A 16562-nucleotide genomic window follows, 5' to 3' on the forward strand; every position below is an offset into this window, starting at 1 on the left:
GCTGTACACTAAGCTCCCTTCATTTCTCTATACTTCCTAGAGCCCTACCTTGAAAGGCAGATGTCCTGATCTTATTAATGCTACACCTCGTACTTAAGAGGATTCAAATTCCATCTTCACCCATTTTAGCAGCTGATTGTTCTGTAATGGGAAGCTATGCTTGTGTTTGTCAAGACCACCGAGCTTTGGTTTGTCTCTTTGAAGCTTTCATTCTTTACGAAGTAAAAGTAATGGAATACCATCTACTTCTCAATTCAACCATACTCGAGAAACTCAACACCAACGAGAACGAAGCAGCCTACTTGCTGGAATCCATCCAGAATCATAAACATTACTCCACTCACACATCTGTACTCCCTACGTTGTGCAAAACACACGAGATGCTTGCCAGTGCTTTGTTATTTACCCCTCAAAAACGTATAACCTGTGCAACCTAAAAGGACAAGATCTATGTTGCATGGAATGTCACCACCTACAAACTCTCTTCCACATTGCACAGCTTCCTGACTTGTGAGTCTGGTGACCTTCCTTCATCATTGTGGGGTTAAGTCTCGGGAACTCCTTCTGTAACATGAATGAACAATTTTTACCCCAAGGACAGTGTAATTTCTGACCAACATTATCTACTCAAAGGCTATTAGGAAACATTAAGAGAGCAGGCAGTGTACACTGCTGTCAAATGAAGCCCCCTGCACTCGAGTGATCTCTCTCTCTCTCCCTCTCCCTCTCCCTCCCCTTCCCCCTCCCCCTCCCTTTCTCCCTCGTGATTGAGAGTCTGTTGGTCCTCGAGTCAGTGAATTCAGATGCAAGCGATTCAAACAGTGAGAGAGAGAACCTGCCTGAGATGTTGGGATGGTTGGTAGTTTTTCAGAGACTCTAGATCATGGTCTCTTTTGGGGCTTTGCTGTTGCTTGAAAGGTTGGTGGTGGGGGTTGATGCTTTTACTGGAGCAAGTGGGGGGGAGGAGGAGGAGGGGGAGGGTTGATGCTTTACCTGCTGCTTGTATATGGAGGGCATGGAGACTTTGCTGTTGTAAAGTTTTCTGTTATATATTTGTGCTTTCTTCTGATTCATGGATGTCTGTGAAGAGTAAGAATTTCAGGTTGTATGCTGTATACCTTCTGTGATATTAAATTGAACCATTGAACCATTACATACTGGTTTTGCCAGCAATGCTAATGTCCTGTAAATGAAAAAATATATTTAAAAAAATCTTATTTAATATGTGAGTCACCACTCACATAGATGACTGGATAGTTTGCAATGAACCATGTTTGAATCACTGGTGGTGCCAAATGAACAGTGAAATCTTCTGCCAATTTCAGTGAAACATGAATGTCTCCAAAGGAACTTTTTCCAATAGAAAACTAAAGTACGTGCTCTAAAAGTACATTTAACAGATGAAGAGAAACACATTTTCAATAACTTCAGTACTGAAGTTTCATTTCTGCAGCTAACTCAAAATTTTAAACCACAAGGCACAACATTGAAAAGATGAAAGTGTGTCATCAGTTTGATCTTCTGCTTCTTCCGACCTGCTTGATCTTCTGCTTCTCACTATCTATGTTCCTTCCTGATGATTTCCTAGTGAATCCTTAATGGGTTCTGTTCTTTCTGTCCAGAATGCTGCAGAATTTTCACTTGATTCCTCCCTCCCTCTCTCTGCCAGTTGCTTTCCTTTGGTGTTAATTGCCCACTTCTACATACTTTTATTCTTTGCATGTTCGTCCATTTCGACTTCATGCTCCCTCAACCTATGCCTAGGCTAAAAACCAGCATATACGATGTTGGCCCCCTGCCTAACCTTAGTTTTAGCACTACTAATCTACACAAGTGAAATTTGAAAGCAGCTAGGAATGCAAGACTGATATTAACAGAGGATCCAATGCCTCCAAGACGTTTTACTCCTGAACAACGAGCAGTAACAATTTCACGCAGTGTGTCAAAGTAAGTGTCATGTAAAATAAAATGGTACAGCTAATTCATGGGGCATTACTTTTGCTCATTCTGACCAATTGTAAACCTATGATTGTTTAAAATCTGCAACTGAAAAATTACGTTTCTGTCATAAATTGCCAACTATGTATGTGTGTACACTCCAGTAGCTCAAGCAGTGAAATAATTTAAAGTAGGCAGTGTATTTGCAAATACGATCAGTTCTCACAGAGCAAGTACTTCTCTGACACAATACTAAATGAAACATTAGACATCAAAAAATGTAAGCTGTAATGCATTCAGCACCAAAGGCAATCATCTCCTTCAAACAGCAATTACATTCACAGACAGCTTCTTGACGGTAAGTTCTTCCAACCAGTTTGTCGCATTCATCTACAATCTGCAATACTCAGGGCTAAACCTCACCTTTCTTGCTCACGTCCATTTGTAAGCATATGGATTCATTATCAATTTAAAGATATTCAACAAATGTTCACGACATCGATCAGCCTATGTATTCGGTGCTAATGAGCTTTTGCCCAGGTCTACATAACAATTCTGCATCAATCATTGAAGAAATCCATCTGTCATAAAAAACAAATTGCGTTATTTCTGCATGTCAGAATCAGAATCAGGTTTATTATCACTGGCATGTGTCGTGGAATTTGTTAACTTAGCAGCAGCAGTTCAATGCAATACATGATAACACAGAAAGAATAAATCAATCAATCAATTACAGTGAGTATATATCTCTACATTAAATAGATTAAAAATAGTGCAAAAACAAATGTAATATATATTAAAAAAAGGAAGGTAATGTTCATGGGTTCAATGCTCATTTAGGAATAATATGGCAGAGGGGAAGAAGCTGTTCCTGAATTAACACGCATAAAAGCTGGATGAACTCAGCCGGTTGGGCAGCATCCGTTGAAATGAGCAGTCAACGTTCCGGGCCGAGACCCTTCGTCAGGACTGAAAAGGTCGAGGGGTCTCGGCCTGCAACGTTGACTGCTCATTTCAACGGATGCTGCCCGACCTGCTGAGTTCATCCAGCTTTTGTACGTGTTGACTTGACCACAGCATCTGCAGTGTACTTTGTGTTTACTGTTCCTGAATTGTTGAGTGTATGCCTTCAGGCTCCTGTATCCCCCTTCTTGATGGTGACAGTGAGAAGAGGCCATGTTCTAGGTAAAGGGGGTCCTTAATAATGGATGCCGCCTTTCTGAAGCACTGCCTCTTGAAGATGCTATGGATACTACAGAGGCTACTACCCAAGATGGAGCTGACTAATCTTACAACTTTCTGCAGATTTGTTTGGTCCTGTACTGTAACTCCCCTCTCCATATCGGACAGTGATGCAGCCCATCAGAATACTCTCCAAGGTACATCTATTTCAAGTGTTTTAGGTGACAAACTAAGTTGCTTCAAATTCCTAATGAAATATAGTCACTGTCTTGCCTTCTTTATAGTTGCATAAATAGGTTGGAACCAGGTTAGATCTTCAGAGATCTTGACACCCAGGAACTTGAAATTGCTCACTCTTTCCACTTCTGATCCCTCTGTGGGGATTGGTTCATGTTCCCTCATGTCACCCTTCCTGAAGTCCATAATCAGCTCTTTTGTGTTCCTAACACTGAGAGCGAGTTTGTTGCTGTGACGCCACTTCACTAGTTGGTATATCTCGCTGCTGTACAACTTCTCGTCTCCATCTGATATTCTACCAACAACTGTCGTATCATCAGCAAATTTATAGATGGCACCTAGCCATACAGTCATGGGTATAGAGAGAGTAGAGCAGTGAGCTAAGCACACACCTGACGTTATCCTGTGTTGATCATCAGCGAGATATTATCATCAATCCACACAGATTGTCGTCTTCCATGTTTGTTAAAAGACTACTTTAGTTCAGCCTCCAAATTATTCCTTCCACCTAATTAGAGTCATAGAAAAGTACAGCACAGAAAGAGGCTGTTCGGCCCATCTATCCATACTGAGACATTTACATTGCCAATTCCCATCCACCTGCACCGGGACTATAGCCCTCCATAACCCCACCATCCACGTACCTATCCAACTTCCTCTTAAACATTGAAATTGAGCTTGCATGCACCACTTGTGCTGGCAGATTATTCCACACTCTCGTGACCTTCAGAGTGAAGGTATTTCCCCTCATGTTCCCCTTGAACTTTTCACCTTTCATCCTTAACCCATCATCTCTAGTTGTAGTCCCACCCAACCTCAATGGAAAAATCCTGCTTGCATTTACCCTATCTATACCCTCATAATTTTGTATATCTCTACCAAATCTCCTCTCAGTCTTCTATGCTCCAAGGAATAAAGTCCTAACCTATTCAATCTTCCCATATAACTCAGGTCTTCCAGACCTGGCAACTTTCTTGTAAATTTTGTCTGTACTCTTTCAACCTTATTTACATCTTTCCTGTAGCAAGTGACCAAAAACTGTACAGTTTTTTTTTCCAAATTAGGCTTCACCAATGTCTTATACAACTTCAATATAACATCTCATTTCCTGTATTGTGGACAGTCAGAGGCTTTTTCCCAGGGTTGAAATGGTTGCCAAAGAGGACATAGGTTTAAGGTGCTGGGGAGTAGGTATAGGGGAGATATCAGGGGTAAGTCTTTTACTCAGAGAATGGTGAGTGCTTGGAATGGGCTGCCGGCAATGGTGGTGGAGGCAGATATGATACGGTCTTTTAAGAGACTTTTGGATAGGTACATGGAGCTTGGAAAAATAGAGGGCTATGGGTAAGCCTAGTAATTTCTAAGGTAGGGACATGTTCGGCACAACTTTGTGGGACGAAGGGCCTGTATTGTGCTGTAGGTTTTCTATGTTTCTATGTATTCAATATTTTGATTTATGAAGGCCATTATGTCAAAAGCTTTCTTTACGAACCTATCTACCTGCGACGGACGCAACTTTCAATGAATTATGGACCCCTGTTCCCAGATCCCTTTGTTCTACCACACTCCTCAATGGCCTATTGTTCACTGTGTAAGACCTGCCCTGGATGGTCCTACCAAAGTGCAACACCTTGCACTTGTCTGCATTAAATTCCATCTGCCATTTCTCGGCACATTTTCCCAGCTGGTCCAGATCCTGCTGCATCGTGAATTAGGAATGTTAATGGACAACTGAAAAGCTAACTGAAAGAGGAGGCATGAAGTATGTTCCCGTTCTTAAGTGGAGCCAAGACCCAACAAAGAAGCTAAGAGTTGTACAGCAATGAAATAGGCTCTTTATGCCAACTCACCCGTGCCATCTGGGATGTGTGCTGTAAAGTGATGCGCTATCCGCTATGCTACCATACTGCATTAAATTGGCTAGGGTTGTGCTGGGCAGCCCACAAATGTCGCCAACTGTATCTATTACAAATACTATTTATTACAAATTACCAGCACATTGCACATTCCGACGGCGATGTAATGTAAAGATTTTTACTCCTCGTGTATGTGAAGGATGTAAGAAATAAAGTCAAATTCAAAACCTTACTTTTTTGGAATGTGGGATGATCCAATGGCAGGAGTAATATTTCACACAAAGGAAGGTGATTGTGGCTGTCCATGATCAATCGCCCAGTCCCAGTGTATCATTCCAGTAGTTCTACAAACCTCATCACTGACTTCATCAATGGTCCAATATAAAATCAGAAATGGGAATGTTTGTTGCTTATTGCACAATGTAAATGAAGCAATCCATGTCAAAAAATAGCAAAACCAGACAATATTCACCGACGGGTTGATCAGTGAAATTAGCATTTAAGCCATAAGAATACTAGGCAATGATTATTTCGATCAAAAGAATCTCCAGCTGTCTGCTCTTGATACTCAATGGCATGGTATTACCAGTTTCCCCACAAGCAATACTTTAAGAATCACTCTTCACTAGAACTAACCGGACCAGGCATATAAGCAAGAGCGATAAATGATCTGAGGTTTGATCGATTGATTGATCTAAGTGCGGGGCCGATTTGGAAAGGTCAGGTATACAGGCGGAAATGTGGCAGCGAGTTCCAGGCCACGAGGGTATCGAAATGACAGGGCTTGGATCCTAGAGCGGGGAACGACATGATGTCCGGATGTCTAAATGCCAGGCCAAGTGGATTAAAAAGAGACTGTGTCGGGACCAGAGACGAGGGTCAGGCCAGTTCTGCTGGCAGCTCCTCGACAGTTACTTGGCTGTGCTCTGAACTAAGGCTGTGGCCTGCTCTGGCTGCAGTGATGCCTAGCTTCGCGACTGTAGACTCACTTTCATTCTGAATGCTATTCGCTTATTTTATTGTTGTCATGATTTTTTTCTCACTCTGCACATTGGGTGTTTGACGGTTTTCTTTTTTTTAAAATGGGTTCTTTTGGGCTTCTTTGTTTTGTGGCTGCCTGTAAGGAGACGAAGCTCAAGTTGTGTAAAGCATATGTACTTTGATAATAAATGTACCTTGAACTTTGAACATAACTGGCTACAAGAACAGGTTTGAAACTAGCTATCTAAAAAGTCACTCAATCTCTAAAAATTGAAAGATTTTCTATTTTGATTACTAATTTAATTGGTTTGGGACAACATAATGGGCTGAAGGGCCTGTCTTGTGCTATACTGTTCTATGTTCTATCTATGAGTCAGAAATAATGAGTTAGGTGAACTATTGACTAATATAGCTCCAATAACTCACAGGAAATTTGAGAAAATTCTAGAAAAGTCTGCTTATATCACAGGCTTCCCATCTGCCATGCTGATCTTTTCTCTGCCCATGCTGGTACACCTATAGACAGAATATCCTATGGAACCTCACCTAGGCTACCCTGACAACATCTCCCAAACCTTTGACCTCGGCCAGCAAAAACAAGCAGAGCAATCATGGGAACAAAACTACATGTTGTTTGCTCTCCAAATTATAGATCATTCTGACCAAAAGCTATCTCTATTATTGACTTTGAACCCAAGAACGTCCTACCCAACAAAACTAAGGACTATCGCCAGAAAGATTGTACCATGACCTTCTCAAAGGTATCTAAAGTTGGCCAATAAATGCAGATCTTGTCACTAGCAGGTTCCGGAACAGTTACTGCCCATCAACCATCAGGCTCTTGAACAAAAGGGGATAACTGCACTCAGCTTCACTTGCCCCATCATTGAAATGTTCTCACAACCAATGGGCTCACTTTCAAGGGCTCTTCATGTCATGTTCACATTAGTCATTGATATTTGCATTTGCACAGTTTGTTATTTTCTGTGTTCTGGTTGAACACCCTGGTTAGGCGATCTTTCATCGATCCTGTTATAGTTACTATTCGGTAGATTTGTTGAGTATGCCACAAAAAAATGAATCCCAGGGTTGTGTATGGTGACAGAAATGTACTTCGATAATAAAAATTTCTTTGAACTTTGAACAACAATACAAGGAGTAAAAAGAAATTGTGGAAATATTTGAGTCAGATGTATTCCCCTGGACCTCTGAAACCCAACATATAGCATATTCAATGCACCAGAATATTTATTCCAGATGAAGTCCAGGTGAACAGCCTAGACACAAAACACAGACTAGCTGTTTCTCTCCACAGATGCTGCCCGAGTTCCCCCAATAGTTCAATTTTGCTCTGGTTTCCAGCATCTGCAATCCCTTGTGTATTTTTGTTGTTTATTTTAAAGTCATTAGACAATAGGTGCAGAAGTAGACCATTTGGCCCTTCGAGCCTGCACCGCCATTTTGAGATCATGACTGATCATCTACTATCAATACCCGGTTCCTGCCTTGTCCCCATATCCCTTGATTACCCTATCCATAAGATACCTATCTAGCTCTTTCTTGAAAGCATCCAGAGAATTGGCCTCCACTACCTTCCGAGGCAGTGCATTCCAGACCCCCACAACTCTCTGGGAGAAGAAGTTTTTCCTTAACTCTGTCCTAAATGACCTACCCCTTATTCTCAAACCATGCCCTCTGGTACTGGACTCTCCCAACATCTGGAACATATTTCCTGCCTCTATCTTGTCCAATCCCTTAATAATCTTATATGTTTCAATCAGATCCCCTCTCAATCTCCTTAATTCCAGTGTGTACCAGCCCAGTCTCTCTAACCTCTCTGCGTAAGACAGTCCAGACATTCCAGGAATTAACTTTGTGAATCTACGCTGCACTTCCTCTACAGCCAGGATGTCCTTCCTTAACCCTGGAGACCAAAACTGTACACAATACTCCAGGTGTGGTCTCACCAGGGCTCTGTACAAATGCGAGAGGATTTTCTTGCTCTTGTACTCAATTCCCTTTGTAATAAAGGCCAACATTCCATTCGCCTTCTTCACTGCCTGCTGCACTTGCTCATTCACCTTCAGTGACTGATGAACAAGGACTCCTAGATCTCTTTGTATTTCTCCCTTACCTAACTCTACACCGTTCATATAATAATCTGCCTTCCTGTTCTTACTCCCAAAGTGGATAACCTCACACTTATTCACATTAAACACCATCTGCCAAGTATCTGCCCACTCACCCAGCCTATCCAAGTCACCCTGAATTCTCCCAACATCCTCATCACATGTCACACTGCCACCCAGCTTGGTATCATCAGCAAATTTGCTGATGTTATTTTCAATGCCTTCATCCAAATCGTTGACGTAAATTGTAAACAGCTGTGGTCCCAATACCGAGCCCTGTGGCACCCTACTAGTCACCACCTGCCATTCCGAGAAACACCCATTCACCGCTACCCTTTGCTTTCTATCTGCCAACCAGTTTTCTATCTATGTCAATGTCTTCCCCCCGATGCCCTGAGCTTTGATTTTACCCACCAATCTCCTATGTGGGACCTTATCAAATGCCTTCTGAAAATCGAGGTACACTACATCCACTGGATCTCCCCCATCTAACTTCCTGGTTACATCCTCGAAAAACTCCAACAGATTAGTCAAGCATGATTTACCCTTGGTAAATCCATGCTGGCTCGGCCCAATCCTATCACTGCTATCTAGATATGCCACTATTTCATCCTTAATAATGGACTCTAGCATCTTCCCCACCACCGATGTCAGGCTGACAGGTTGATAGTTCTCTGTTTTCTCCCTCCCTCCTTTCTTAAAAAGTGGGATAACATTAGCCATTCTCCAATCCTCAGGAACTGATCCTGAATCTAAGGAACATTGGAAAATGATTACCAATGCATCCGCAATTTCCAGGGCCACCTCCTTTAGTACCCTAGGATGCAGACCATCTGGACCTGGGGATTTGTCAGCCTTCAGTCCCATCAGTCTTCCAATCACCGTTTCCTTCCTAATGTCAATCTGTTTCATTTCCTCTGTTACCCTATGTCCTTGGCCCATCCATACATCTGGGAGATTGCTTGTGTCTTCCTTAGTGAAAACAGATCTAAAGTACTCATTAAATTCTTCTGCCATTTCTCTGTTTCCCATAACAGTTTCACCCAATTCATTCTTCAAGGGCCCAACATTGTTCTTAACTATCTTCTTTCTCTTCACATACCTAAAAAAGCTTTTGCTATCTTCCTTTATATTCCTGGCTAGCTCGCGTTCGTACCTCATTTTTTCTCCCCGTATTGTCTTTTTAGTTAAGTTCTGTTGTTCCTTAAAAACTTCCCAATCATCTGTCCTCCCACTCACCTTAGCTCTGTCATACTTCCTTTTTTTTAATGCTATGCAATCTCTGACTTCCTTTGTCATCCACTGTGGCCCCTTTCCCCCCTTTGAATTCTTCCTTCGCTGTGTCCTCCCAGCACAACATGGTTCTTCCTTTCTAATTCTAACTCCAAGTTGCCAACGTTTTATGGAAAATCATGACAAACAAATTAACAAAGAAACTATTCCCACATTTAAATGTGAAAACTGATCAGGGAGCATCATATTAGCTGTGATGCATAAATCTGATTTTTGAAAAGAAATTTGTCATGAAATAGTATACAATAGATTCCACTGCTGCATTCAGCAGACAATTGACATGTACTCTAATACTGACTGTTTCTAGAATATGAATGTCTAACCTGTAGATAGGAAGAAACTTCCATAATATTGTTAAGTTCAAAGGACTTTCCTATGTACACATTTGTTCCTGCAATTGGGGGAACTAGCTTTCTCTTTCTGTCCTCTTCAGATAATTTTTCTTCCAAGTCAGTCCTATTTATTTTTAGTGCAACACTGTGGTGACATGGTTGTAATATTGTTCAATTTTGGTGTATTTTCTGACTTTTGGACAAAAACCGACTTAACAACATCCATAGGAACAGAACCTGTCACAACCAGAAAGAGGCTGCACTGCTAAATATCACAAAACAGCGTGTATTTCGTAGCATGACATCAGGAAATTTGTCAAGAATAAACAGGTGCCATTGAAGATTTCCTTACAGAGTCACTTTCAGTCCGATAGGATTGAAATGCTAAAAATCTTCTTTCCCATAATAAGTTAATGCACAGTGTTGGCCAGCTAAGGATTTAATTCTAAGAACCATCGAAAAGATAGTTGACAATCCAATTAGACAGTGCAGGAAAGATCTAAATTGGATAGCCTGTTAAGTTAATAGGGTGCTGGAATGCTGGTGAGCAGCTTCTGGTCATTACTAACACTTCAGTAATTACATATTAAATTCCTTCATATTCTCTTGTCAGTCAAGGGGTTGAATTATTTTCCATTTTTATTCATATCATATCCAAAAGGTGAGCAGGTTTTTTTTGTATAATTGAGTAATTAAGATCAAGGTCTATCCTGTAGGACACCATTCAGAGCAATCGTTCAGCTCCGTATGTGTGTCTCATATTTCATTACAAATAGATTGCTTTCCTTGCAAAGCTCTCAAGCATCTTTATAGCTCCTTAGGTGCTTGCTGCACTTGCCCTGCCCGTAACAAGAGCACAATTTTCACTTGCACCTTAACACTGGCTCAGTTCCAAAGATTACTCTAACTAAATCGAAGTACAGCTGTTAACTTTGCCAGGACAGACACAAGCTGGGTTGCAGCTTGCTAATTTCAGTCAAGGGTATTTGAGCAACACACACCAAATCCTGGAGGAACTCGAAAAGTCAGGCAGCATCCATTGAGGGGAACAAATAGTCAACATTTCAGGCCTTTCCTTTCCAGTCCTGATGCAGTGCCTCAGCATGAAACACCAACCGTTTATTGCCCTCTGCTGTAATGCGAACAAAATCACTAGAGAGACGCAGCTGGTAGAAATTAAATAGTTTTTTTTATTCCACAAACTGAGACACCCTGTGAAGGAAGAGGCCTGTTTGACACAACATTACATGATTGAATTGAATTGACTTTATTTCTTACATCCTTCACATACATGAGGACTGAAAATCTTTACATTACTTCTCCATCTAAATGAACAATCATAGTAATTGATAATAAATAGAGCAGTCAATGTAACATAGAAATACACTCAGATCAGTGAGAGTTAATCAGTCTGAGGGCCTGGTGGTAGAAGCTGTTCCGAAGCCTGTCGGTCCTGGCTTTTATGCTACGGTACTGTTTCCCGGATGGTAGCAGCTGGAATAGATTGTGGTTGGGGTGACTCGGGTCCCCAATGATCCTTCGGGCCCTTCTTGCTGACTTTGTAAATGTCCTGAATCATGGGAAGTTCACCTACAGATGCACTGGGCTGTCCACACCACTCTCTGCAGAATCCTACGATTGAGGCAGGTACAGTGATGCAGCCAGTCAATTGTGTCCCTATAGAAAGTTCTTAGGATTTGGTGGGGCCCCATACCAAACTTCCTCAACCATCTGAGGTGGAAGAGGCCCTGGGTGCCTTTTACACCACACAGCTGGAGTGTACAGACCACGTGAGGTCCACAGTGGAACTTTAAGCTGTTTACCCTCTCAACCCCATATCCATTGATGTCAACAGGGGTTAGCCCATCTCCATTCCTCCTGTAATCCACAACCAGCTCCTTTGATTTTGTAACATTGAGGGAGAGGTTGTTTTCATGACACCATTGTGTCAGAGAATTGATTTCTTCCCTGTAGGCATCTCATTATTGCTTGACATAAGGCCAATTTAATGTCATCGGCAAATTTAATTAGCAGATTAGAGTTGTGGGTGGCGACGCAGTCATGGGTATACAGGGAGTAAAGGAGGGGACTTAGTACACAGTCCTGAGGGGCTCCTGTGTTGAGAGTCAGAGAGGTGGAGGTGAGGGAGCCCAGTCTTACCACCTGCTGATGATCTGACAGGAAGTCCAGTATCCAACTACACAAGGCAGGGTCAAGGGATATTTTATATGCTAAAGATCGAAGGATAATTCTATATTTTCAATGTATCTACAGTGCTTCCTTTGAATGACATATAACTCATGCTCCTTCTTTGCACACACACTGTAGACACCCAAAATTAATGTTAATCAGCATTGTCTGGTTTTTCAATTAGCTGCTGTTCAGAGCTCTAGGAACCTATTTTCCAGTGAAGCATTTTAAATCTAATCTACAGTCCACGTTCAGGTCCAAAGATTAGTTGCTGAAGTTAATATTTTGCAAAACACCTTAAGTTAAGAATATGTCTGAACACCCTCCATAGGTTCTACCTGACTTGTTGAGTTCCCCCAGTATTTTGTACATTGCTGAAGATTTTGAGCATCAGCAGAATATCTTGTGTAATGATATTTGAGCGTCACTGTATGTATGTGAACCCTCTGTGATCTCAGCAGCACAGGCTGGAGTAGATTGGATTACAACTCTATCCAAATCTGAAATCCTTGGAACTTGGTCAAAGAAGCGGGCAGACAACATAAAGCTAATCTGTTAATCAAGGGACATTCACTCTTCCCATATTCTTTCCCCCCATCCATTCACGGTTACCAGACATAGGCTACAATGGCCACCTTGCAATGCTAGCAATATTCCTTTGTGAGCAGAGAGATTGCTCTTCAACATCCTACTCTCATCCAGATCTACTTCCCATAACCATCATACAGCTGCCTTTTCTAAATAGCAAATTTAAGTGGCAATTCTGATGAATGGTACAATAAATAGCTAATTCATTGCCTTCAGTGAGATTAATTCATTCATAAATGATGAGGTAGCAAACATTAATTATTGTTTACCAGGATCATTCCACACTGAATTACAAGTATGTACTTAGTTTTGTCAAGGATATACGGGTGAGAAACAAATCTGACAAGAAGATTTGGATGATCAAATTCCCTCATTCCTTGAGCCATGTGCAGTTTGACTTGTCAAAGACCTGACCCAAATTGCCCAAGTCCCTGAAGGAAATTTTGTGAAATTTTATCTCAATTAATCAAGCATAAGCTTGCTGTTTGTGGTAAATATCATTTTAACATCCCCATCTGTGCAGAAACTTCCAAAATCTATAGGGAATTTCTTAAGATCTCTCTGTACACATGCAATGTGCTGATCAGTTCTGTAACTAACTAGATTTTCAACTAGCTTTTGTAGTTGTTAATTGACCAGCGTTATCTGAAAGTAAGAATTAGAGTGCTATTATATTTTATTTCATACATATTATTTAAAAAGACATCCAACATGAACTTCAATGTTCAGATCCAATACTGAGCCAGCAGGGAACTGATTGAATTACAGTCTGGCCTCACACTTACTTTAGAGATGGTTTTCCAAAGTCTTCCAGCTATTGGGAGGGGAGATGCATTGTGGTAGATGATGGTGAGATGGTGAGATGGTGAGAAGGGGTGGGTAAGGATGAGATGATGTTGGAAGCATAGGATCAATAGGCTTGATGTCACAATGTGGGGGCAAGGGTGCTGGGGGAGGACCCAAATGCAGGACACAAAACACTGTTTTGTGGGGTTAACTAAACAGATTTTATTACTAGTTACAAGGAGAGCCCTGACACAAGGATAGAACAAGAGAGAAATCAAGGAGAGCAAAGTGGAAACGGGAATAGGCATAACGGACAAGGACTCATGCCCTGGACTAGGCCGGGACTCAGGGTCTGGGCTAGCACTTGGAGCTCGCGGATCAGAGCCAGCATTTGGAGCTCGAGGATTGGAGCCAGGAGTTGGAACACGGACCTTGGAGCCTGAACTTGATATTTGAACCTCAGAGCTTGGACTTGATACTTGAACACCCGAGCCAGGGTTTGATACTGGAACCTCGGAGCCAGGACTTGATACTGGAACCTCGGAGCCAGGACTTGGGAGACAGGAACGCAGAACACAGAGCTGGGACCCCTCCTTGGGAACAGGACGTAGAGCTGGGACTCATACACAGAACACAGATCCGGGACACCTCCTTGGGAACAGGATGTAGTCAGGACTCTTCTTGACACAGGGTCAGGACTCTTCTAGGGTACAGGGCCGGGACCCCTTTTAAACACAGGACATGGATACGGAGACCACACAATGATAGACGGTACTATACCTGGGCCCAAGTTTGCTCCAACCAGCAGTGAGCTCTTGACTCACCCTGCGGGTTAACCTTGCTGGACCGGCTCTGGCACGGGAGGGCGGCTTGCTGGCACTTGCTTCGGGAGGAGACTCGGCTTGCTCCGGCAAGAAACTTAGTTGGCTCCGGCTAGATGACTGGCTCGCACCGGCTTCGGTGACTTCGTTAACACTCTCGCCCCAAATGGCTGAAGCCAGAGACTTACAAACTGCCGGTTCGGTCGAGAGTAAATTGCCTTCAATCACCAAGCCCAAGGGACACGGGAAAACAGGGAATTAAAGGGAAACAAGGAGTCAATGGTCTGGATTGTAACACAAACAAGGTAAATCTAAAGGGAACCCAATCCGGACCGTGACACATGAAGGGAAATAAGAGATGCAAGAAAGAGAGAAAGAGCTGGTTAATGCCAGGGGAATACTTGTCTAACAGGGGTGCATTTGGGAAATATTGAACCATAGTTAACTCAGAAAGTTACCTCCTACATTTTATATTTATTGCTCTACATCAAGTAATACAAAATCTTTAGACTTGGATTAAACTCCACAGATAGATTTCAGATATGCTGTGGAGCACAAGGTTGAAGAATTGAAAATGAATTGGAAGTAATGCTTGGTTGGTTGCATCCAGTGTATGATCCACACATTAGGGTTAGGATTATGGTTATTAATTATTAGTAACCCTATTATTAATAGTGAGATTAAATTTCAAGTTTATTGTTTATTTAAATTTTGGCTTCTCAGTATTCATTCTACTAATTGATAGATTTGGCTCTTGTAGGCTAAATATTAAACAGAACAGAGCAAGTACTTGTTTTTTTTTCTTCCTGTTCTCTGATAATAGAATAAACATCTCCTCCAAATCATTCAGCGTTATATAAAAGGCTTTTAACTGCTGTTCTCAGTCTCATGTTTAACGCTGTACGTGATCTCTGATGTACTGATTTGACGACTGGAGACATAACTTGACAGCAACGCTTGTTTACAGTGGATATCAATTATGATGGTAAAAGAGTAGTGTTCTCTTGAACGACAACACGATTCTAGACATGCAGTTCTGAAATGGGCCAAGATCCACTGTCAGAAGAACTACCTGTACAATCTATCTTATGTTACTGGTACACATCAGCAGCAGTAAGGAAGTTACAGCAACAAAGTATTTCCAAATATAAGGTTAAATTGAAATAAAAAATAAAACAAATTTTAATTCTTTGAGTGAAATTATTTGCTTCTTTGCAACTTTTAGACGTAATGCAAAGACAAGCACAATTTACCCAATCCCAGTATGCTGTTACATGCAGATCTTGAACTGCCTGGAGGATTATGTACTCAGGGGAGCTTCCTATTCAACAGCACTATCTTCTTCATCATTCTACATTGAATGAAAACAATAAGAAAGGAATGGATTTTCTCTGCCAGGCAGTCACAGCACTGTGCCCTGTTGCCAGTGTTTCTGGGGGAAAGAGACTTAATCCTTAAGAGACTTAATTCTGGACGGGTCTCAGCACAGGATCGGAAAAACCTGCAGAAAGTTGTAAAGTTAGTCAGCCAACGGCACCAACCTCCCCAGTATTAAGACTTTCAAAAGTCGATGCCTCAAGAAGGCAGCATCCATCAATAAGGACCCCCATCACCTAGGACGTGCCCTTTTCTTATTGCTGTTGAGAAGGAGGAGGTACAGGAGGCTGAAGACACACATTCAATGATTCAGAAACAGTTTCTTCGCCCCGTCATCTGATTTATGAACAGACAATAAGCCGACCCATGAACAGTAACTCACTATTGGTTTTTGCTCTGTTTTTTTTGCACTGCTTACTTAATTTAATTTTTACAATGTGTTTCTCATTGTAATTGACTTTTTAAAAAATGCTATGTATTGCAATGTACTACTGCTGCAAACCAACAAATTTCACGATGGATTCCAGTGACAGAACCTGATCCTGATGCAGAAATGGAGGGATATGTGGGAAAAAAGGTTTAGAATGAACTTGGAGTGAGCTGAAGAGCTTGTAAGGAATTGTAAGGTTATATGTTCTGTGAAGCACAATGTGTACAACAGATCCCATTACACTTTCCCCTTTCCATTTATTGTCGACTAAAATTTACCGCAATATACAGTTAGTTGAAAAAAGCGTTTCTGGAATTCTGAAGAGACAATATGACGTTGAAATCCAATACTCTGTAACTTATTAATAGATTTCAAGCATATTCATGAAAAGTGGTCTGATCCACATGTGCTATTGTTAACCC

This window comes from Hemitrygon akajei, chromosome 32 (assembly GCF_048418815.1).
Source record: "Hemitrygon akajei chromosome 32, sHemAka1.3, whole genome shotgun sequence".
In the NCBI taxonomy this organism is placed as follows: domain Eukaryota; kingdom Metazoa; phylum Chordata; class Chondrichthyes; order Myliobatiformes; family Dasyatidae; genus Hemitrygon; species Hemitrygon akajei.